Source organism: Hibiscus syriacus, unplaced genomic scaffold (assembly GCF_006381635.1).
Source record: "Hibiscus syriacus cultivar Baekdansim isolate YM2019G1 unplaced genomic scaffold, ASM638163v2 tig00111835_pilon, whole genome shotgun sequence".
In the NCBI taxonomy this organism is placed as follows: domain Eukaryota; kingdom Viridiplantae; phylum Streptophyta; class Magnoliopsida; order Malvales; family Malvaceae; genus Hibiscus; species Hibiscus syriacus.
In genome coordinates, this window is record NW_024063193.1 from 244,466 (window position 1) to 270,143 (window position 25,678).

At 33.7% G+C, this 25,678-nt stretch overlaps 1 long non-coding RNA gene and 1 pseudogene across 1 annotated transcript in view; both read right to left on the reverse strand.

The window, feature by feature from the left end:
* Positions 1–153: 153 nt before the first annotated feature.
* LOC120171684 lies at positions 154–4,477 on the reverse strand (annotated as a pseudogene).
* Positions 4,478–6,731: 2,254 nt separating this feature from the next.
* LOC120171685 overlaps positions 6,732–25,678 on the reverse strand; it is a 34,122-nt gene continuing 15,175 nt past the window's right edge. The window contains exon 3 of the long non-coding RNA XR_005520894.1: positions 6,732–6,909. This is a non-coding gene — a long non-coding RNA (uncharacterized LOC120171685). The remainder of the gene's footprint in view (positions 6,910–25,678) is intronic.

Consider the following 25,678-nt stretch of genomic DNA (forward strand, 5'->3'; position numbering starts at 1 on the left):
TGTAGAAATTGGTAATCTTCAATGGCCGAGACTAACATTTCTAAACATTATGAGGAAATTAAACGGACTTCCGTATCAAAGAATATAATTTTTCGAGGCCAGTCTACATAAAACCGATAGTAAACTAATTCCAAAGGGAGTATAACACAAAAGGTAATAGATGAATGGAAGGAAGATGCTATAGATACAAGTCCTTTTACCATAAAGCAATCGTACATACTGCGTTTTATGACAAGCCGATGGTGCCTTGTGTGGCTTGAAGAAGATCATCTGAAAATACTAGCTCTGACCCGAGGTTGAGACCTCAGCACTACAAACAGGACAGACCTGCGGTAACAAAACCAACATTATTCGGTGTCCATTTCATTGCAATATATATGTTCACAAAAGCTTCTGTGAACATATTATAATCGTATAAACCCGTATTCTAACACGTATATGACGCAACAAAGAAACAGGAGAGAAATTTAGGGGGGAGGGAGGGAGGGGGGGGTCAGAAGTTCAAATCAACCAGAAGAAATACGACACTACTTTCTTTTGATGGTCCAATAAGCATACCTTGTTTATTTTCAACCAATTATTTATGCACTCCGGATGATATGAATGCTTGCAAGAAAGAACTGTCAAGGAGTCGTCATCCTCATAGTCTACACGGCATATGACACACCTGAAAACAAAGAATGCAAATATAACCAAGTGAATGAAATTCAGGCATAAAAGAAAATAACAAATTAACCATGCATTCAAACTTACGATTCATTGCTTCCAATCTGACTGCTTCCTGCCTTGTACTTTATGGAAGGCAAAGAGGCAAGTGAATTAGCCGAAAGCCCTCTGCTCTCAGTACCAATTACTTCACCAAGAGCAAGGAGTTCCTGGATGATAGCATCATTCTTAGTAAGAGTGTTTAAAAAGAAAGTATAATGCAGTAGAATTTACAACCCAGTTTACCTCGTACGAAAGCTCATCGGTATCAACTTCTTCCCATGTATCCTGCAATTGTACGTCACCAAAAAGAATCAGATTTGAATTAAGTGAAATGATAAGCTCCGACACTCCTAAAAAGGGAAAGAATGAAGGAGAATGAAAAATCTTGTTGATGCAGGGATGAGGTTGTGGCGATCTAGGACAATTTACCCGGAGTACCGAGAGTCATACAGTGGTTAAGCTTTCTTTCTGTAATCAGCAACATAGATCCTTGATTGGTAGCTTCATGGTCTCTCAGCTCAATTTCAAGTACAGTTGAAACATAATGATCCTCGGCCCTGGCTATATTTTCCAAAGCAAGATTAGGATGTTCCAACTGTACTTGAATCGAGAATGGTTACCGGTTGGAAAGAATTTTAAGCTACCAATCAAGGATCTACACTAGTAAGGTTGTCAGTTCAAGGTGGTTTGCCTGTCTGTTACCTGACTTTTGTCTCCATTTTTCTTTCCATGTGACTCCCTTATGTCATATAATCAGAGAGTTTGGTTATCGAAGATCATGTCTGAAGTGTAACTAAAGGGAAAGTATATTCATAAGTAACCATGTACATTCGGTATGTTATATATCATCAAATCCATCAACGGTCCTATCACATCCCCGTACCTCTATAGTCACCCTACACATTGTATGCCATCATATTGGGGACCCACATCACATCTAGATAAAGCACCCTCACAAGGAAAGGAGGGACTTGTAGGGCTCCTCCAATTTTATTCCTCGTCATGCCTACCCCAAGCTGAATCTCGAAAACCACTGTAAGGCTTTCGGCCCTCTAGGTGAACCGTCCTAAACAACCACAACCTCATCGTTGCATCAACAAATCTCATTCTATACAGAGGCCAAATCCCAAGGTAAATATATAATCTCCAATCAACTCATAGTCAAAACTCAATAAAGCAGTGTAAATAAGGAATGGCTTCTCTTCTCCAATCAACTCAATAAATTACAATGACTATGGACAACAAATAAATATATAATCTAACAGTGGGGTTCTAAGAGAATAACGTTAACAAACTATAGCATGCAACAACCTCAATTTCTGAACCATTCACAATATGATCCTTACCTTTCAAACAAGTTATTACTTCCGGCACTGTTATTACAAACAAAGGTTGACCGTTACAAATACTCTATGCAGAGTTGCAGACTGTTTCTTTCAATATATCACCCTTCATTCCCAATATGATAGTCCTAAATGTAAAAGAATTAACCATTACATGTAGAACCCTAAAACAGAACCAGACAAAATATTATCAACCAGGAGTATGGAGGGAGAGACCTCTGCCTCAGACAGAAAATAGAGGGTATAGTCATTTGTGGAACCCTTTCTTATTACAAATGTAAATGTGACAACCAAATCAGTAAATATACATTTTCATAGCTGAAGATATGAATTGGCCAAGTAGAGCAAATCAAGTGCTAATATTACCAATGTGCATTTTTACCTAATAAAAGAAGATAATTAAATGGCCATTGTGATTCAATGATGACACTGAAATGTATCCATCTCAGGCATCAGATTGAAAAAACTTGCTAAGGTTTTAGCTCCAGAACCATTCCAGTAAAATCTCTTATGAGAAATCTAAGCTTACCATGCATGGATAGACAACCATTCCGTTAACTACAACTAAACACATTACTATGGATCCAAAATTTTCCAAGAATGTCTTTGGAACCAAGGAAGTGAGAATCCCAAATGCTTCCTAACATATTATTGCAGTGTCAACTGTCAACCTTGCATAGTTGCATGCTGCTAACTTTATATTTGATTTTGATATAACAAGTATTATTAAACTCTTATATATTGTAAAATTTACAAACTTATATTAAAAAATTAAAATATCAAAATCAGATTTAAAATAATTTTCTTAAGTAAAATATTGTCAAAAATGTTTTTCAAGTGTTATGATTTCACTAAATACCTGTGTATATTTTCCAATTCTTGCAACACTTCCACCAAATTTTTAATTGCCAATTCCCAAACCCCCCTCTCTCTCGGCCACATTCCTTGATCAATTGTCGCAACACATGCATGTAGGAATGAATGAAAAATAACAATAGATGGTCATCTAAGTATTTACAAGCACATCTGAAGTTATGAGCTAAATACAAACAAAAAGTTCCATGATCAGATTCAAAAGAAAAACTATTAACATATTCCTGATTAACATACTCCGAAAAAAATGTGTCCAGAAAGAAAAACCTAGACCCATAATATTCTAAATGGAGAGCAAAATTCAGATAAACTTAAACCATTCATATTAAAAGTGAAAACTGCCAATCAAAGTTCCAAGATAAGAAGTCAGCCAAAGCGGTATACAAGCAAAGAAATCAACATCAAGGGCACTCAATCGAAACATTTATACCCTATGAATGCAAACAATTTATCTGATTGGAACATAGAGATTCCAACATAAGCATGGAAATTAAAGCTTATAACTCATATTTACAATAATTCTCACCTGAGAGTTACCTCCATGATCCTCTAAGGTAAAAATTCCTCCTGCAAATTGGTAAAACTTCAGTAAATGCTAACATTGGCATAAACTCAAAGCGACTAACAAGTATCACATAGTAGTAAACACTCACTATCATTTATCCCAGCTAAGGCCAACAATCTAGCAGCCATATCTCTTTCTTCGGCATCCTGAAGCGCTCTAGCATAAGCCTCATCACTCGAAAAAGCAGCTGGGTCGAGTTCTGCACTAGCGTCAGCATGCACGTCAAATGCATCCCCATCATCGTCGGCATCAGTGCCATCATATTCCCCTTCATCCTCTTCCTCGTCCTCCTTCCCACCGTCATCTTCATCATCATTAATGTCATGATCATTGGGATCCTCAAAATCATCATCTTCATCATGTAAATAGCTTCCAGTCTCCCAACTCCCATAATCACTCCCATCATTATTCATCCTAAGCATCATATACGCCCTTTCCTACAATTAAAAAGGAAAATAATTTTACAAATAAGCATACAAAAAAGAACAATTTTCGAACTACAAAAAACAAAAAAACTGAAAATTTTACCTGTTCTTGTAGGGTTCGAGCAAGAGCCATGTCAGCATCAACCTGACTGAGATTAGTGAAAGGTGTTCTTGTCGACGACTGACGTGGAGCCTGTTCTTGTTCTCGTTCTTCTTCTCTTTCTTCCTGTTCACTTTCAGAGTTCAAATGATCGTTATCGTTGCCATTAGGGCTAGGGTTAGGTTCCTGTTCTTTCTGTTCGGCCGACATTCTTTTTTTTCCTTTCTACCCTGACAAATAACCGCCAATTTTGCTTCGCCGTTCCTCTCCGGAGTTCTCTCCGATGCAACGTTTAAGATCGGAAAGATAAATCGGCGGCTCAGCAGAGATCGGCGATGGGTTTTCAATAGAATCGGGGGATAATTGAAGAATCTAAAACAAAGATTGAAAGAAAAGTAGAGAGAGAAAGAGACGCCGTCGGGTAGAGTCGTTCTTGAAATTGAAATTGAAGGAAAAATTGAATTTTATATTCCTTGCCTTTATGAGGGAACTAATAATGTATGTGTAACAAGTGCTAATATTTAAATTGAAAATGTAAATATTATTAGTCATCAAATTTGTAATCTAATAATATCAATTTTAAGATTTAATAATTTCGATTATAGTATATCATATTTTTTATTTATAATAAATTTATTGTATTAAAAAGTTGTTTTTATTTTTTAACATAAACTTTTATTTTAAAATTTATTTAAGGGTAAAATATACAAATAATCTTTAAATTTTTAGGACGCTTACACTTTGGTCATCCAACTTTTAAAACTTACAAAATAATTATCAAACTTTTAGTTCGTTTTCATTTTGATCTAAACTTTACCTCCATTAAATTTTGCTGGAGTAACACTTAACACCATTAACTTTTTGAAATGACAGGTCCTCCTCCTCCTCACACAAAATATTAAACAAACTGAATCGTAGGAAGGAGCAGCATAAAAAGAAACCCTCATGGATCTTCACTCCATTACCTCCTCAACGCTTATTCTCTATCTCATTGTCTCATCAGTTAACTCAAAAGGTTACACTCAACTCTCTTTTTCTGGGTTTCTTTCACTTTCACGTTTTCTGCGTGGGAAGAAGCAGCAACATGAACCTTAATTATGGCTAGCTTCCTCGCTCATCACCTGATCGCATCCGCTGCAGAGACATGGGAAGCCAAGAGGCTCATGGCTTTTGGCCTAGGTGATACTCGAGTTATCGTCACCTGCAATTTGGATGTAGCACGCGAGATTCTTTACAGTTCTGTATTTGTTGAACGTCCGGTGAAAGAGTCGGCTTATAGCTCGATGTTTGATAGAGCAATCGGGTTCGCTCCTTACGGAGTTTACTAGCGAACCCTGAGAAGAATCGCCGCAACCCACCTTTTCTGCCCTAAGCAAATAAAAGGTGCAGAGGAGCAGAGACGCTTTATTGCCTCTGAAATGCTCATTTTATTCGCTCGCAATAACAAAAGCTTCAGAGTACGCCAAGTGCTCAAACAAGCTTCTTTAAACAACATGATGGTTTCGATATTCGGACAAAAATATAAGTTGGATACCATCAATGATGAAGTTGAACAACTCCGAGCTCTTGTCGATGAAGGCTACCATTTACTGGGCACATTTAATTGGTCCGACCATCTTCCTTGGCTAGCAAATTTTGACCCTCAATCAGAGTCGGATGCTCCAACCTCGTACCTAAAGTCAATCGCTTTGTCAGCCGAATTATAGCCGAACACAGGGGCCAGGTTCAAACAAACATGAAAGCTCAAGATTTCGTCGAGCTTAGCCTTTTGAGTTAACTGATGAGACAATGAGATAGAGAATAAGCGTTGAGGAGGTAATGGAGTGAAGATCCATGAGGGTTTCTTTTGCCGGTTCTTCCTACGATTCAGTTTGTTTAATATTTTGTGAGAGGAGGAGGAGGAGGAGGAGGAGGGTGATAAGTGCCACATCAGCAAACATTAACGAGAGGTAACGTCGGGATCAAAATGAAAACGAACTAAAAGTTCGAAGACGATATTGCAGGTTTCAAAAGTTGAGTGACCAAAATGTAATCGCTCTAAAATTCGGGGACTATTTATATACTTTATTTAATTGTGTATGTTTAGAGAATATATATGAATTTTAATTATATTTTTAACCATTAATATCTAATTTATTAAGTGGTTAATATGAATTAAATATTGTAGAGATTTATTATATGAGCAATCTTCCTAAGTTTATTTTATTCAATATTAAAACTTGAATCACTAATATTACTTGAGGGAATGTCTCATTTTACTAAACCAACTAATATCTCATTTCCATACAATTATATTATGATATCCAAACATACTCTTAATAAAAGATAAAAGTATTAAAGTAAGACTATTAAATTTGATATTTGCAATGAAGTACAAGGGTTATTACTCCTTACATTGACGGTGAAAACATATTATATAGGTGGAGTTCTAATACTAAGTATGTTTTGTTTAGAGATCTTTTTAGAATTTAGAATGCAGTTATGCACAAAAGCTACAACAGAATTCATCCTATTTCGACCCTTTCAAACTTTTCCGAAACAAAGATGATGATGCAGTTTCACTAATGGTGCCCGTCCTCGGCGTTTATGCAATCGATTCTCGAGGTCATTGGCACCACCGATCGTAAACTAATGCGAGATTAGGCCAGTCGGAGACAGAGGCGGCTTAGTTTTCGAGCCGGCCGGCGAGTAAAACTTGTTGATCATTTACGGGGAAACTGGATATTACTTGGTTCATTATTCTCTGAATCCCCTCCTTTTCAAAACTCGACAAAATAGGAAAGGCATGCCCATTGCTAGCATTGCAAAACAATGGAATCCGAAGCACCACCAACCTAAATTTCACTTGCCTTGTAATTCTCAAGTCATTTCGAGTTAACTCCCTAAATAAAAATGCTGCACCAAGAGAATCATAACTTGGGTTAATAGATTTTAATCACATAATTTGTACAGAAAGCCCCATTATTGTGTTTTTTTATGGATTTAATCCCTCCACTTTGACTTTTTTTTTAATTTGTACTTTCAATCCCAAGGCCAACTTTTATGCAGCTCATTTTTCTTAAGCATACGGTAAGGTGACAGGACTTGTGTCCGGGGCGGGGATGAAATTAGAAAAAAACCATGTATACAAATTTTCAATTTATCTAAAGGCTAAAAAGGTTGAAATTCACTTTTTTTATGTTTAAGAAGGGCTAAACTTAAGTTACACCATTTAAATAATGGGCAAGGCCCATCTTCAAGTCGGGTTTAGGATAAAAAAAACCCCGACTTGATATGATATTGTAATTATCTCTACATATTAGAAATAATTACTACAATAGAACTGTTTTACAACGGCGTTTTTTGCGGCGTTTTGAGAGTAAACGACACTAACTTTAAACATATAGCAGCGTTTACATTCCAAATGCCACAAAATGGTAACTTTAGCGGCGTTTTTATACAAATGCCGCAATAGGATTCATCTATAGTGGCGTTTTTCAACAAACGCCGCAACAGAGTAATACTTTAGCTGCGTTTTTATACAAACAAACGCCACAATAGAGTAGTACTTTAGCGGCGTTTTTATACAAATCCAGCAATAGGATTCATCTATAGTGGAGTTTTTCCAAAACATATGTCGCAATAGAGTAGTACTTTAGAGGCGCTTTTAACAAACGCCGTAATAGGGTTCATCTACAGTGCATTTTTCAAAAAAGCCGCAACGGAGTATTACTTTAGCGTCGTTTTTTTACAAACACCGCAATAATTTGGTATGTTTGTGGCATTTGGTTTTAAAAACACCACAAATTACAAGTATAACCTTATTTGATTTTTATTTCACGTAAAAAGTTTAGAAAACCCTAAAAATTTAAAACCCTTTTTGTTTAAGCTCTCCCCTCCTCGTTCTCTACACGGTCGCCTCTCCCTTAGAGACCAAAACCCCACGTGGCCGTGAAACCCGTGAAGGCTCCATGCCACCTCGAAACACCGTTCATCGATGCAGCTTTGTCTCTACGGCTGACAATCGGTGGCCGATAATTTTTATACTTTCCTTATTTAATTTGTACTAATTATGGGTTGAGTTTCAATTCTCCACGGAAGCCAGTAGAGATGAACAAAACCATAATTTGATCATTGATACCTCCAATTCTTCTTCTTATTCTTACAACAGACACTACATGTAAGATTTATCTCTTAGTCTTTCATCTTCTATTATTACTTTTCTTTCGCACCAAATTACCATTGGACTCTCTTTTTTGAATTGTAAATATCAAATTGATTATTGATTTAGGTTTATGAAATGTGTGGGTTATGATTGTGGCAGTAATGATTACGCATTTCAAGAATTTCCCTCAAGGACGATATTTTCTAATTGTAGTGGCTACTTAATGATCAAATGCACTGATAATATCTCAATTGCTGCATCTTTTTATCTTTTGGGAGTTGAGATTGAAGGTGGGAGGTGGATGATAGAAAAGGGATTGGAATTTGGAAATCAAAGTGCTAATTTGATGGCAATTGGATCAGAGAACTCTGGGTATCTCTCAATTTCTTTGCTTTTCAGTTGTTCATGGTCCGGTTTTGGATTCATTTCATTTCTTATATTTGATCATTTGAGAGATATTTTGCTTTGATTAGGTGCTCACATGTCACATCGAGATCTTTGATTGCAGACATTATCATAATGAAGCTAAGGTATGGTCTTGAAGAAAAAGTTGTGAGTTAATCTTATAACATGTCTTCTTCATTTGTTTATACTTAACATATCATTCTCTTTGTTAATCTTTGAGATTTTATCACGGAAACTCGGAACTCATAATTTTTCACATAATTTCATATGTTTCGAAAACCATGTTGTTAGTGTTCCATTGAAGATTGGTCTTGATTTTTGAGTTCATGATTTGTTTAATTTATTTTGATTCAAAAGTCTGTAAGTGTATTTGAATTGAGGGCTTCAAATTTTCCTAATGCTAACAGTGTGATCTTACCTTGGCTACTTTCGGTGGTAGGCACCACACCATGTTGTTTTTCTTTCGACGCCACATCTCTGTTTATGTGACTAATTAACAATGATAATGAGCTTACTACTTTTAACTAATATATAACATTTGTTTGTTAACAGTAGCTTGAATTGTTGATATTTGGAAACAATAGCAGAAGATCCAAAACTGTTTCTGGAGGTAGTGAAATAATGTTACCCTCTTATGTAAAAACATGATTTTACATATTACACAGGCAGCTACATTATCGCATGCAGTGATAAGTCTTTTTTGGCGGTGACGCCCTCTGTTTTTTGGTCTTTCTTTATCCTTGAATTGATTTTTCTAGGTTGCTAAATTAAGAGTTGAACATTATCGCCGGAATGTCCACGTGACGTATTTGCTCTGATGACGAATCAAATTATAGTTTGGAGGCTTTCGGTCTGTTCTTGCCGTAGAAACCCGATGATAACCTGAAAGGAACTCCTATTGCTCCATACCCTTCCATGTCTGATCTCCTACTTCAAGGTAATAATCTATGAATCTTTCCGCCGCTATATTTTTTATTTTGTACTTGCTAATTTCATAGATCGTACGCAGGATGTTCGAAGCTTATTGAGAACGATGACAGAGGAGTGGATAAATACCCAATGTTTAGAATCGGGTTGGGGAAATCTGTGACGTTGAAAGAATCTTCAATTGCAAAAGCATTATCTATCATCGATGAAGATGACGCTGAATCTACTTTTACTCCAAGTAAACACTTCTCTCTTTTACTTTAATTTTTTTGTTTAATGTTTGATTCAGTTCCCAAGCCACCTCTTATCAAGTTTCATACTGTAGGTGGAATGTAACACCCCCAACCCGTACCCGACCCGGATTCGAATCCGATGTGTCACATTGACTTTTCAAAACCTTGACTCTTACAAAAATCATGAAGATTTAAACTTTCATTAAAATAAAGTTAACTAATTTACATAATATAACCAAAATATTACAAAATCGATCAGAGCATATGTAATTCACAACTATGTCTACATGCCAACACACTTATTACAACGAAATACATACTGTGTAAATTTCTTTTGATTTGATCTTCTGGTGGAGGTATGTTGTCTCTGCAAAACCTAATTCTAATCTTCCTGCTTTTTGATACCTACGTGTGAAACACTCACACGCTAAGTCACAGACTTAGTGAGGTATATAATACGATAATGCATTTCCTAAATCATGAACATACAACCCAATTTTTTCATATGCAATCATAACCATCATATCACTATTCAACCATAACATATATGATCAATCATTAACAAACAATAGCATAACATCTTATAAGAAGTAAATTCTTTTTATATCTTTTATGTGCCCATATACATTCCTGAGAACCTAAGGTATGTGAGTACATTGAGATTGTGCACATATGATGTCATCACAGCTCGTATAAATTCCTACTAGGGCATATAAAATTGTCCCTAAGGACCTCATATATGTCCCGAATGACCACATATATGTCCCAAAAGACCACATATAATTCTCTTGAAGGACCACATATATATTCTAAAGGACCAAATATGTGTCAAAAAGAATTGCATATATGTTCTAAAGGATTACATATGTCCCAAAGAACCACATAGAATCCTCGACTTTTGGCATGCCAACTATACCTACAGCTCTCATCTCATATTACATGGGCTTGTACATTTATATGTTTCATATAGTTAACTAATTCACCACATATACATGTATTCACATATTCTTATCGTTTCTCATGTAATCACATATGTTCTGTCTCATAACGGATATCATATGTGCATATAATCACTTATCTCATATCTTATAGCTTATATATTGTTCTCTTAATTTCACATGGATCATATATCATAACATATAAAACATATGTAAATTATGTATGTACTTATCATGATCATAACATATGTATGTTCATAATTATGGAACCATGAAATCAAATATAGGAAATAGACTTATCATAAGTCTTATTTCCATAAAGCAACATCTATACTATAGTATGCACTCGCCTTAGCCTTACTTAGTCCAATCAACTCCAATAACTCGTTATCTCTCGATCGATCGATCTTAACTCTTCAATTGCTTTGGAACTTGCTTATATTCGATATCTACACCAATGAACATTTGATATGAATATTAGAATTCTAAACCTTATGAATCGATCATTAATAATCTAAGCTAAACAAAGTACCTATTTTAAATTTTCTCTTTGAGTAGTATCGGTACCCAAGGAATGGTACCGATACTTCCTTTGATGTGGTATCGATACCATGCCTTGGTATCGATACCCTTTCCCGATTCTGGAATTCTATATCAAAAATGGCATCGATACCCGCTTAATGGTATCGATACCCTGGGTTTCGATACTACCCTTCAAGTATCGATACCCCTTGAATAACTTATCCACTTTTGGTCGATACCCTCACCCCAAATATAACATTTTTCTCTATGAAGTATCGGTACTAGATAAACAATATTGATACTCCTTGCCCAGAAATCACTCCTTTAACCCCAAAATTTCCCAATACCAACTTAAACTTTCCATTTTGAACTCCTTTCATGCCATTAAACTTAACTACACTTACTCAATTCATCTTATGCCCATATAACACATCATTATCTTCAAAATCTCATCATATGCCTTAACATCAAGAATCTTACTAATTTTACAACATGTTCTAATTTCATTTTTAACACTTCATATGTCTTAATTTAACTGATGACAAGTCAAATTTAGTCTCAAACTTTACTTTCTAACTCTCTCCCAATATTTCACTTATAAACCTCTTGTCTTTAATCATTCCTTACTCCTTTATCTTTTAATTTTAAGACAACTTAAGCTTTCCTTAAGCCTAAGTATCATCTAAAGAACATAAGCCAAACTTAAAATTAAGAAATAATCAACAAACATGGAACTCATCTTTCCAAATGGGGTTTCACGGTTGAAGGAGGAAGAATGATGGAGATAGTTCTGGATATTTTCCTTGCCCTTTGCATCTCCACGTGTATATAACATAATCAATACCAATTTTTAATTTATTTACTGGTCAAATGACCATTTTTCCCTTCTAATAATCCTTTTTTTCTATTCAGTCGTACACCAAAATTTTCCATATAAGTCCCTAAACTTTTTAATTTATATACTTTAGTCACTAAACTCTAAAATTTTACAATTTAGTCACTAACCCGATATTTGGGATGTTACATGGAAGGCCGTTATCTGTTTCAAGTGAAGCATTGAAACGCGCAAGGAGTCTTCTTGGTGAACCGGAGGTAGGGGATTTATTTGGTGAAATGGATGAAGAGTTTTTCCATATACAGTTTACACGGAGGAAAAACTTAACGATGCTTCATCAAACAAGGAAAATTGTTTTTTACTTCCTTTCCCCACGAAGGAGCAATGAAGACTAAATTCTACTGAACAATATTTTTTTAATTGAAAATGAATGAACCTAGACTAAATTCTAGAGAACAATGTCAAACTACATTATATTTAATTTTAATGTTTATAAATTTTAATTTATTTTGTTGTTAAGTATTTTTCTGCATAACTTGTGTCTTAATTAAAATGTATGGTTGTTGTTAATTAGATAAAGCTACATTATATTAAATTTAGGTGATGTAGAGAAGAAATGAAATATGCAAAATCAATAATCTTACCTAAAGAAAGGTAATTAGGGCATTTCAGTTGGACTTTGAATGGAAGAGAGAGTGGAATTGAGTAGAAGAAGCAGTTCCCCATTTCTTGTTTTGAAATTAGAGTAGAGTTGAGAATTTATCATAATGGGGTTCTTTCAGCCGAGTCTTCTTATTTTAGCCTATAGTATTGATCATATTTCTTGGGTTCATCGTGCATGCTCAATTTGATCATGCCATTTTTTATTCTTAATGTGATCATTAATGAAATTATGTAGGAAATTCCTGATTAGTGTGTTTTGCTGACTGTAACTATTAATTTTACTTACTATCCACAGACTAGAAACTTACAAGCCAAGTTCATGAAATTGTTGGGCGTATTAATGGTCGGTTTGGATCATTGACTACAGTACCAATTCATTACCTGGTACAAGTTTAAATTTCATGCTTTACTGGTAGATTCATGAATACTTTTATTTGAACCATGTTACCTGTCATTTTGGCATACTAGTATTTATCTTTTTATTATCCTATTTTGAACATAATGTTCATATATTAAAGCTGATTGAAAACAACTAGGCTGCTATTATTCTAGGAGTCAAATATGAAACATCCTGAATAAAAGTAAATGTTAAAATTAAGCATTTTGTTGGATTTTGAATGCAAGAGAGAGTAGAATTGAGTAGAAGAAGCATTTCCCCATTTCTTGTTTTGAAATTAGAGTAGAGTTCAAAATTTATCATAATAGGGTTTTCTCAGCTGATTCTTCCCATTTTAGCCTATTGTATCAATACTGTTCTATCAGTACCGATAACCTTACCCATATTTTCCCTTTTTGAAGCTGATTCTTAAACAAATTTGGTAAAATTTCCTTATGTTTACACCCAACAATGCTATTAAACTCTTCTGTACTTATCCCTACTAATTTTCCTTTATTTTTGCTTCTTAAAACATCTCAAATCTAGATTTCTTTATAATATTAGCAATTAACATTTGGAATTTAAATTCAAGAAGTATGAAATGGATAAGAGTTGGATGAATTTCTCAGGGGTAAGCGAAGAATATTGAAATGGAGTCGAAAATTTTCTAAATCTAGCTTTTGTGAATGTAAGACAAGAGAATATGATTCTTCGCCCTTGTAAGAAGTGTGCTAACATTAATTGGCACATTCGTGTAGTTGTGTATGAGCATATAGTTTTGTTTGGATTTGTTCGGGGTATAGAAAATGGATATTGCATGGAGAGTTTATATCTGATAGATCTTTTCCACAAGTTATTTGACTTATCCTGCTACTTCTCACCATCGAACTGTTAGACAATATGCCATTGAAGGGATGTTGCGAGATGCATTTAATATGCACAATTTTCATCAATCTGTTACAGAAAATGATTGTCACAATGATTTTAATGATTTCACTTAGATGGGAAGAAGTGGCTATGCTGAAGAGCTAAATGGAGAAGCGGCAAAGTTTTACAAGTTATTGACTGAAATGAATGAACAACTCTATGAGGGATCAAAATATTCTAAGCTATATTTCTATATTCGTCTTTTCCACTTAAAATGCTTGAAAGGGTGGACATGTAACTCTTTTACGCAGCTGTTGGAGTTTCTAGGAGAGATGTTTCCTTTTGTAAAAATCCCTCAATCATACAAAGATATGAATAAAATGATAAAAGATTTGGGTCTTGGATATTAGAAAATTCACAGTTATCTGAATGATTGTATGTTGTATTGAGGTGATCGAAAAAATTAGGATTCTTGTCATGTATGCGGAAAATCTCGATGGATGACTAGGGACGTAGAAAATAAGAATGAGGATGAAGGTCAAGCACGGTCAACAAAGAAATTAGTTAAGATTCTGCGATATTTTCCTCTCATACCTAGGCTACAAAGATTGTTTATGTCCTCAAAGACTACTGAGTCTATGAGGTGGCATCATGATGAAAGAACCGATGACGGATTATTACGGCATCCTGTGGATTCTTTAGCTTGGAATTCATTTGACAACAAGTTTCCAAGTTTTGTGAGAGATCCTCGAAATTTCAGGCTCGGTCTTGCAACTGATAGGTTTAATCCTTTCAAAATCATGAGTACTTCATATAGTACTTGGCATGTTATACTTGTTCCATACAATTTGCCTCCGTGGATTTGCATGAAACAATCATATTTTATCGTATCCATGATAATCCCTGGCGAGAAAGGTCCCGGAAATGATATTGATGTTTATATGTAGTCACTTATTGAAGAGTTGAAAAAGTTATGGGAAAGTGTCAAAACATATGATGTGTTGAAGAATAATAACTTCAATTTACGTGCGACTTTATTATGGACAATTAATGATTTTCCTACGTATGTAAATTTATCTGGTTGGAGTACCAAATGCCGTTATGCTTGTCCTTGTTGTGCTGCAGAAACATGTTCGAAGTGGTTTTTTAATGGAAATAAGTTCTCTTATATGGGACATCGTTTGTGGTTAGCTGATAATCATAGATTTAGAAGTCAAGAGAATATGTTTGATGGTAGTGAAGAGTTTCAAAAAGCTCCTGTCCAAACAACTGGGTCTGATATATTCTCCATGTTGAAACATATCAATTTTACTTATGGAAAGATTAATCAACCACCGAATAGACGATCAAAGAAAAAGGCAAAGCATGTTAATGAAGAAGTGGATGTTGACCAACAGAGTGATGATGAGTCTGATGAAGAGGATGATCCAAATTAGGCAGACTTGTGGAAAAAGAGGAGTATATTCTTCGAGTTGCCTGATTGGAAGGATCAGATTTTGAGACATAATCTTGATGTTATTGAGAAGAATGTTTGTGAGAATATTATCGAGACCATTCTCAATGTCGACAGAAAATCTAAAGATAATATAAAGAGTCGACTTGACTTAGTCGACATGATCTTCATCCACAATTACGTCCTAATGGAAAATATTTGTTGCCGACTTCTATTTTTTCTCTTTCGAAGAAAGAAAAAGAAGTGTTTTGCACGGTGTTGAAGGATATAAAGGTCTCAGATAAGTATGCATCAAATATATCTCGATGTGTCAGTGTTAAAGATCGAAGACTTTATTCTTTAAAGTCACATGATTATCACATATTAATGCAAGATTTACTGCCACTAGCTGTACGCGGTTGCATGTCGAGTAAGGTGACGTCTTGTATCATTGAACTTTCTAATATATTGAAAACTATATGTGGGAAAGTTATGATGGTTGAAGAACTTGATAAACTACAAGATCAAGCCGCCTTGACTTTATGCAACTTGGAGAAGATATTTATGCCTTCATTCTTCACAATTATGGTGCATCTGCTAATTCATCTTCCTCACGAAGCAAGAGTTGGTGGATCAGTTTTCTATCGATGGATGTAGCCTATAGAGAGGTATTAATTGAATTATATGTTTCAAATAACTAGTGATTATACCTTTTCATAAAACATATTTACATACTATATTGTTTTCTGTATAGGTTCTTGTGCAAGTTGAAGTCTTACTGTCGTAATAAGCGTTATCCAGAAGGATCAATTACTGAAGGGTATTTGGCAGAGGAATGTATGACATTTTGCTCTAGATATTTGGAAGATGTTGAAACAAGATTGAATAGACCAAATAGAAATGATGTGTTAAGTACTAATGACTTACCTCAACATTATTTGCTTGGAAGTTATGGTGAACCACTCGGGAAAGTTAAAATTGCACACTTAGATGATATGTCTGTTGGGACTGTCGATGCAACCCATGGCACATCAAAAACAAAACTTGACGGTCTCACCAACGATCTAAGTACGTAAAACAAAAATCGAGAGGAAATGATACAAATACTTACAATAGTTTCCTTGAAAAATAAAAAAGACAACAACGAGAAGTGGTGATCACGAACGGTTTGAATCTTAAGCCTCTACGTAAACATGTCTCGGCCTCTACTTAGTTTACTCGATTGAGAGCAAACTTTTCTTTTCCCAAAATTGGTTTTGAGAAAAACGATTGAAGTAAAACAACAGCTAGACCTTACCTCATTTAAATATATCAATTACCCTAACATCTTAGGGTTTTTAAAGTTATTTCCATTTTTTAAATAAAATATTATTTAATTAATTCAAATTAAATATGCATTAAAGACTTATAATCTAAATTACAATCTTTAATGTTTATTTAGAATTTTATTTAATTATTCTGAATTATTTATTAATTAAAAGAGTTGTAATCTAAATTACATTATTTTAATGCTTACTTACTATATTCAGGATAATTAAAATCATATGTATATATATCTTAACTCTAGATATATTTTAGTAACATACAACAAATTGTACATCTTTGCTCATTTCAATCCTAGGGTGTGACCTTGTAGGTTCTTGTAACGTTAGTAGTAATTATTAGAACAATTCTAATATTACATACAATGAGTGACATCTAGCAATATATCATTGTCACCTAAGTTACAAGAAATTATGATTCGACATATCATCTTCGTGATTAACTCTTTTATGTATTACATTCTTTTGTCCTTTATATCTAGAATAGACACAAGTCTTAGAATAGTCACACTTGTATAGCCCATCTATTGTTTCTTGATATCTAGAGTAGACCATAAAGGAATAGTTTATGATATCTCATATCAACTTATTCGAGCATGGCCATGAATTTCTAGTCTTACTCAATCAAGTGGCCTGTGATATATTTCCTATTATGTAGGAAGGACAAATCCTATCTTAACCATATACACCCCACTACATATATCGAGATATATTCAATAACAGTCTTTATAGTGCAACCAGTTACGGAGCATGTTTAAATGTATCAAAACATACAACAATATATGTTGGGATGACATTGATCTCAAGTATGAGGATTATACATATAGTCATCACCATGAGCAATGTTATGACTGTCACATAATAATCCAAGACATATGCTCATGGTCGATCAATCCAATAAATTGTTCTCTAATAATATAATCATGTATCAATTCTGACATCTCTATGTCAATGAAAACTCATTTTCATCAACCAATAACATGTTAGTCTTAAGCGTATTATTATTATTCATGCCCATAATAATACTTGACTATAGATATTTTAATAATGTTATTACATGGATTTTATTATCTTTCAGTTTTTGTTAAACACAGACATATAACTGAAAATAATATTGGAAATGCCTTTATTCAATAAAATCGATAAATAAATGTATTATTACAATCATCATATGATTGGTCTTTGGGTATACTCTAACAACAGCTTGGGTACAAGAACATCGATATGTTATTTTCCATCACGATTCAATAGATCCCTTTCGCACGTAAGTTTTTCAGACTCACTACTAATGAAATTTCGTAATCTTTTATATTTCTCATTCTTTAATGACATAATATACTTTATTGTGAGTTCAAAGAAGTCTTGAGATCTCTTGCACGCTCCCGAAGATTACATCAGTGATAGATACATAAGTTATTCACATAAACTACATGGCCAGATGGTAAGCAGCTAAATGATTCCACATAGATATAAATAATATATAATTCTTTTTTTTCATATCAACATCAATGCAAATTAATTATTAATTCATGTGTAATATGTTTCGAGTGGTAGAGAAGTTAATGAAGATATTAAATGGCTTTCTCAAGGTCCGAATAGAATTGTTAAAAGATATAATGTCTTCCTCATTAATGAGTTTATGTTCCACATGAAATCTCGTGAAAGATTAAGGAGGACAAAAAATTGTGGAGTAGTAGTTACTTCTTCAACTATAAGTTATGCTAGTGTCAAGGACAATCATCCTTTGGAGGGAGATGTAGATTATTATGGAATTCTTACAAACATTATTGAGTTAGATTATTATGGAGAACGAAAGGTTGTGCTGTTTTGGTGTGATTGGGTTGATGTAAACACTACTCGAGTCATAAAAAGAGATAAATTTGATTTTACAATGGTGAATTTCTCTCGATTAATTCACACTGGTCAACGATTGATAGATGTGCCATATGTATTTTCTTCTCAAGTGAAACAAATTTTTTATTGTCACGATCCAATGGATGACGGTTGGTATGTTGTGCTCTGTAATACCCCCAGAGACTTGATGGACATTGAGGATGGAAGTAGAGATGATATTGAAACAAGACCAGAATCTTTACCTTTTATAGCACAAAATTTAGATGAAACAATCAGTAATACAACACAATTTCAATGGGTTCGGGAGGACGTTGATGAAGATATTTATGACAACTAATATGACATAAAAATATCGTAAGATTTTATATCTTAATTTATTAATTTATAATATTATAACTTTTAACATGTTTGTTGGGATCGTCGACGCACCCCCTGGCACAGCGGAAACAAAACTCGACGGTCTCACCAGCGATCCAAGTATGAAAAACTGAAATCGGGAGGAAGAGATGTGAATAATTATAGTGGGTTCCTTGAAAAACAACAAGGACAACAGTGAATAATGGTTGTGTAGATCGGTTCGAATCTTAAGCCTCCACGAAATCACGTCTCGGCCTCTACTCAGTTCACCCGATTGAGAGCAATCTTTGTTTTCCCCAAAACTCTTTTGAGAGAAAACGGCTGAAGGATTTGAGTGTGTGTTGTGTAAAAACGGCTGCTAGACCTAACACACCCTTTTATAGCCAAGCTACCCTAATCATATTAGGGTTTTATTATTTCAAATTAATTAAATCTATATTTAATTAATTGGAATTTAATAATCCTCTTATATCCATGTTACCCTAATCATATTAGGGATTTTATTATTTCAAATTAATTAAATCTATATTTAATTAATTGAAATTAAATATTTAGGATTATTAAAACATATATTTAATTAACTCTATATATATATTTTAGTAACATACACCAAATTGTACATCTTTGCTCATTTTAATCCTAGGGTGTGACCTTGTAGGTTCTTGTAACGTTAGCAGTAATTATTAGAACAATTCTAATATTACATACAATGAGTGACATCTAGCAATATATCATTGTCACCTAAGTTACAAGAAAATATGATTCGACATATCATCTTGGTGATTACTCTTTTATGTATTACATCCTTATGTCCTTTATATCTAGAATAGGCACAAGTCTTGGAATAGTCACACTTGTATAGCCCATCTATTGTTTCTTGATATCTAGAGTAGACTTTAATTAACGAATATTTTATGATATCTCATATCAACTTATTCGAGCATGGCCATGCGTTTATAGTCTTACTCAATCAAGTGGCTTATGATATATTTCTTATTATGTAGGAAGGACAAATCCTATCTTAATCATACACACCCACTACATATATTGAGATATATTCAATAACAGTCTTTATAGAGCAACCAATTACGGAGCTTGTTTAGCTGCATCAAAACATACAACATTATATGTTGGGATAATATTGATCTCAAGTCTGAGGATTATACATATAGTCATCACCATGAGCAATGTTATGACTGTCACATAATAATCCAAGACATATGCTCATGGTCGGTCAATCCAATAAATTGTTCTCTAATAATATAATCATGTATCAATTCTGACATCTCTATGTCAATGACAACTCATTGTCATCAATCATTAACATGTTAGTCTTAAGCGTATTATTATTATCCATGCCCATAATAATACTTAACTAGGGATCTTTTAATAATAACAATTATGTCATTATATGAACTTTATTATCTTCCAGTTTATGTTAAACACATATAAATATATAAATGAAAATAATAGCGGCAATGCCTTTATTCAATAAAATCGGTAAATAAAAGTATTATTACAATCATCATATGATTGGTCTTTGGGCATACTCTAACAATGTTGTCATTCAATATATTCATTAATTAAACTGTTTTCTTACTAAAAATGTTGTTTGTTTATTACAGATATCATGCCAAGGAGAAAAATAAGTGATTTGTGGATTTTCAACCTTCTCAAGAGTATGAACAAACAAATAATAAGGAATCGAATGCTTTTACTCTTCGGAAGTTCCTATTACTGTTGAAGAAGCTATAGAAATTCAAGGTAATGTTCGACACTTGATTTAATTGTTTGTTCATTTTGAAAACTTACAATTAATAATTTTTTATATAGTTGAAAATGCTAGAATACACAAGACTAGAGGACGTACAACGTTGAAGGAATTATAACAACTTCTTCCTGGGCACCGTGTCAAAGTTTCAAGAAACGATGTCGGTCAACCTATTGGCCCAGAAGCCCACCTTCTACCAGTTACTTGTGCATAGTTGGACGTAATGCTAATCTTTTACTGATCAATTATGAGTCATGGTGTGAAATGCCTAATACTAACAAAAATCAGGCTTTGGATTTTGTTAAGGTAATAATATTATTATAATAGATAATCTATAACAATTCAATAGTAATTTATACTTTCTTTTAACACTTATTTTATGTGTAGGAGAAATTTTCTTTAGAGGTCTCTGACGATTATTTGAAGCAAGCATTAGAGAAGAGATGAAGAGTGTAGACATTAATATTTTCATAATTATAATTATAATTATTATTAATATAATATAATATATTAATATTATTATTATTTATTGCTAAATAAATATATATATTACAAATTACATCAGAGGCCCAATAATCCCGGATGGCCCAACAATGACCCAACCGGCCCAAACCCAAATAGAAACCCTAAACCAATTTGGGGTTTTAGATAGGGTTTCTCAACCTTATCCCAGTGGCCTCTGCCAGGTGACCCAACCAGATGCTGCCGACGCCTTGATGCCACGACGCCGCCTCAAGGAAACTTCCAGAAATGTTGTGTCACCATCCACATCACCATCCCTACGGTGAGTCACCAGCATAGCTATGGTGACTCACCGAGGGCCATCCGTTTAAACCAGTCCAAGAGCAGTATCGTGGTGGCTATAAAGCCACTGAAACTGCAAACAGAAAAAAAGGGCGACAGAGAGAGATACGAACATCAACCAAGAACCAAGGGAGCAACGGACAGAGCAAAGAACACGAGCAGCAAACACACACAAGAGAAACGAAAAACCACAGCAACACCAAGGACATAGAGCAACGAAAAACAACCAAGAGAAGAGTGAAGAGACTTACCAAGCGTCGTCGGAAGCCAAATGTCGTCCAACCGTTGTTTAATCGAAGGTAGAACCTTCTGTTTTGTTTAGATTTATGACTATTGAAAGGGTTTTAAGAGGAAAACATGCTATATTTAGGCTTAAGGGGAAATAAGGCTTCGATTTAGGCTATTTTCCAAGTTCCGGCCACCATGAACGGTGGCTGGCGGTGGCTATTAACGGTGATTGTTGGCGGTCGGCTCTCTCTATTGAGAGAGTTTAGAGAGAGATGAGAGAGTTCTATCTAAAGAGAGAGAACCTAAAATGGAAATGGAAATTATGGCCCTTTAGGGGGCCGGTTATAGGGGTTTTTATACCCTCATCAAAATGACGCCGTTTTGATCGTTTTGATGAGGGGTATGTACGTAATTTCATTACTGGCCAAACCCTTCCCGCAGTCCCTCTATATTTTGTAATTTTACGTTTTAGTCACTGGAATTACATTTCTGAGCATATTAATTTTGTCTTCGAATTTTATCTTATTATGGTCATTAATCGATAAATATATATTTATGATAAATAACAGATTTAACCCCATTAACTTTGTTAAATTTTATTTTGATCACCGAATAGTATTTAAGGGTTAATTACACTTTAATCATTATGTTATATAATATTTCGAATTAAATCTGTAAGTTTTAATATTTTATATTATAATCCTGTTATTTTAATTCTATTTATTTTAGCCCCTATAATTTTAAATAATTAATTACTAATTAGGTATTTAATTTTATTAGATTATAATTTAGTCACTAATTTTAAATATTTTCATTTATTATAAAGTTTTATTGCTTTTAAATATATAGTTCTAAATTTATTTATGTTTTAATTTTACATGTTTATACTTTTTAATTTATTGCTTTTAATTTCTTTCATTTTGATTATTATTATTTTATTATTATATATGTTTAAATTATTATTTTCATTATTATTATTATTATCTTAAGTCATATAAATATGTATATATAATATTTATTTATTTAATCTATTTGTTTGTTTTCTATTAAAATTCTATTTATAAATTTAATTTTATAAATTACTTTTATCATATTTAATATATCTTTATTTTTCAATATTAAGAAAGAGCAGTCTTAAAGCAACTAGATGTCCATTTTCTGATATTTTAAATAAATATTTTATTTTTATAAATTATATATACTAATCTATTTTTATATAAATGTTTTATTAATATTTTCTTTAATATGAAGAAATGAGTTGTCTTAAAGCACCTAGAAGCCCTTTTCTGATATTTCTAAATAAATAAATATCTTATTTAAAAATATAATATATTTTCTTAAAATTATAAATTTAAGATAACAGGATTATGAATTAAATATATTTTTGAATTTTAATAATAGAGACAATTTATAATTAATAAGTACCAATTTTGGGCATTGTGGGGGTGCTAATCCTTCCCCAAACGTAACCGACCACGAATCCCTTTTTATTATTAAAAAGAACGAATCTTTAGTTAAAAAGCAGATCAGTTTATCTTTTAATTGATTTTTTTTTAAAAACTCTTTTAAATGATATTTTTTAGGTATTCGGCCTATCTGACCCAAAAGGCCGATGGCGACTCCCAAAATATTTTTGAATCAAAAATCATTTTTTATCCATATTATTTTTCCCGCCAAGTAAAAAATTCGTGTCCGGGCGAAAACCGGTTACGACAGCTTGGCGACTCCGCTGGGGACCTGTCAAGCTTTGAAATTAATTATAAATTGTCTCTAGAAATTAAAAATTCATATATTTAATTTATAATTCTTTCCTTTCAAATTTTTTATACATATACTTATTATTTTTGTAATATTTTATATATTCTTCTTTATGATTGTTTTTATTTTATTTAAAGGTGTTAAATTTCTTTTTTATTTAATTATTTGTTAGAAGTCTGAATATTTCTCCTCACACACAATACTTACATTGCATAAGCATAATCTCTATAACTGAGATTTGTCCCTTTTAAGTGGGAGTGAAAGCGACGTCTTCGTGAGAATTTATTCTCCGTGTCAGACCTAGCAAGTAGCTTTCGGGGTTTATATGCTCTATGTCTTCGTGAGAATTTATTCTCCGTGTCAGGCATAAAGAAATGTGTCCCCTCGAATTGAACTCGGTCCGCTTAAGTCTGTGATGGACTAGGATTGAGGGTTGGCAGTCCAAGGGGGCATCAACAAGGACAGTTCGAGTACCTTTACCCTTAGAACCAAAACCCTGCATATAATAAACCCTAGAAATTCTACTGATCTAAGACAGTACTGAACCTCTGTCCGTAAGTGTACACAAAGGAGAAATAAGCTTTAGCTTTTAATTTATTATTTTTCTCTCTTAATAAATGCATGCGAACTAGTAATCATGTAGTTAGGTTAATTTTTCCAAACAAAGCATGGAACTAAAAAGCATGAGGTTAGGATATATTATATACCTTGATAGATAGAATCTTTCTTGGTACTAACCAATTTATTTTTTTCCTTCCCATTTTTATTTTTCATACATTTTGTTTTTCTCTAACTTGTTTATATTGATTTCTTTCGTTTGCATTGCATGATCATAGCATAACCAAAAGGTGTTAACTTGAAAGACTGTTCATCAAATTGGAAAGAAATCATAAATGGACAAAAAGTTTTATGATCAAACAAAATATGACGCAGCTATGGAATGGCATCCTGAGGGAACTCCGAAGATAGAGGAGAGTTATGCACCTAAAGATCATGTGTCCATTAAGGAGTAAGAGGATATACGAGAAATAAGAGAGTAGATGTCCAAGATGATGGATAGAATATCTCTTTTGGCTAAAGGAGAAGAGATTCCTGCACAGAAAGAGAGAAAGCTTAATGAAGATAATCCTGCAATTTCAGATATGCATGAGACTTCTGATCCTAACCAATTTGAGAAGTTGCAGACAATCATTATTTGTATTCACAAGTTGTCTGGAGATATTCAGGAAATGGTGACAACTGTAAAAGCTCCCAGAGATGAGAAGAAATCATATAATCTGAAAAAGACGAAGTTTAGTCTGCTCCCGACGTCTAAAACTTAGGTTCAATCCAAGACAAAAGGCGGTTCTCATTTTGATGCTATCCCTATATCATATAAAGAGTTGTATAAAAAACTACTTGAAGCACGAGAAGTGGCCCCGTACTACATAAAACCGTTCCAACCTCCATATCCGAATTGGTATGACATCAAAGTTTATTGTGAATATCATGCCGGAGCTCAAGGACATATTATTGAGAATTGTCTTGCCTTCAAACGTCGAGTCCAAAGTCTTTTGGATCATGGATCCTTACAATTTATGGTAAATGATCGACCTAGTTTGGTAACCGAAGGTCCTGCTAGATTAATACCAAAAGTCTTCATAGGTAAGAGTATCAGTAGGGGCGCCTAGAGAGAAGAAGATTTGCTGAGGTTTGAGGCTCAAATACGTCATTTGAAGATTGAAAACGATAAATTGAGCACCAAAATAGAAACCATACAGGAAGATTTCCAGAAGGTCAGTCAAGCCTTTCAAAATGCTGGCATATGAAACACCCCATAAGAGTGGATAACAGGGGTCACCAAACTGAAAAAGAATTGCAACATAAATGAAAGACGAGCCAAGAAGTTTTCTCATGATTTACGAGTTGCAGAAGAAAGACTCAATACAACTGTCATGGAATCGAGAAAATATCAAGTTGACAATCAAAGGTTGAATAGTGCTATGACCAACATGGAAGCATCATATCAGATTCATCAGCTTGAGATCGATACTGAATTAAAAGCCACTATGTCCAAGAACAAAACATTGAAGAAATGTTTAGATGATTATGGAGATCTTGTATGAGAACTTCTTGAACATACAGAATCTCTCACAAGAAAAAATGAACAACATTGTTTACAAACACGAGAGTTGACACATAAGATGAACGAAAAAGATAATGTCACGAAGGAAATTACTGCTCAAGCA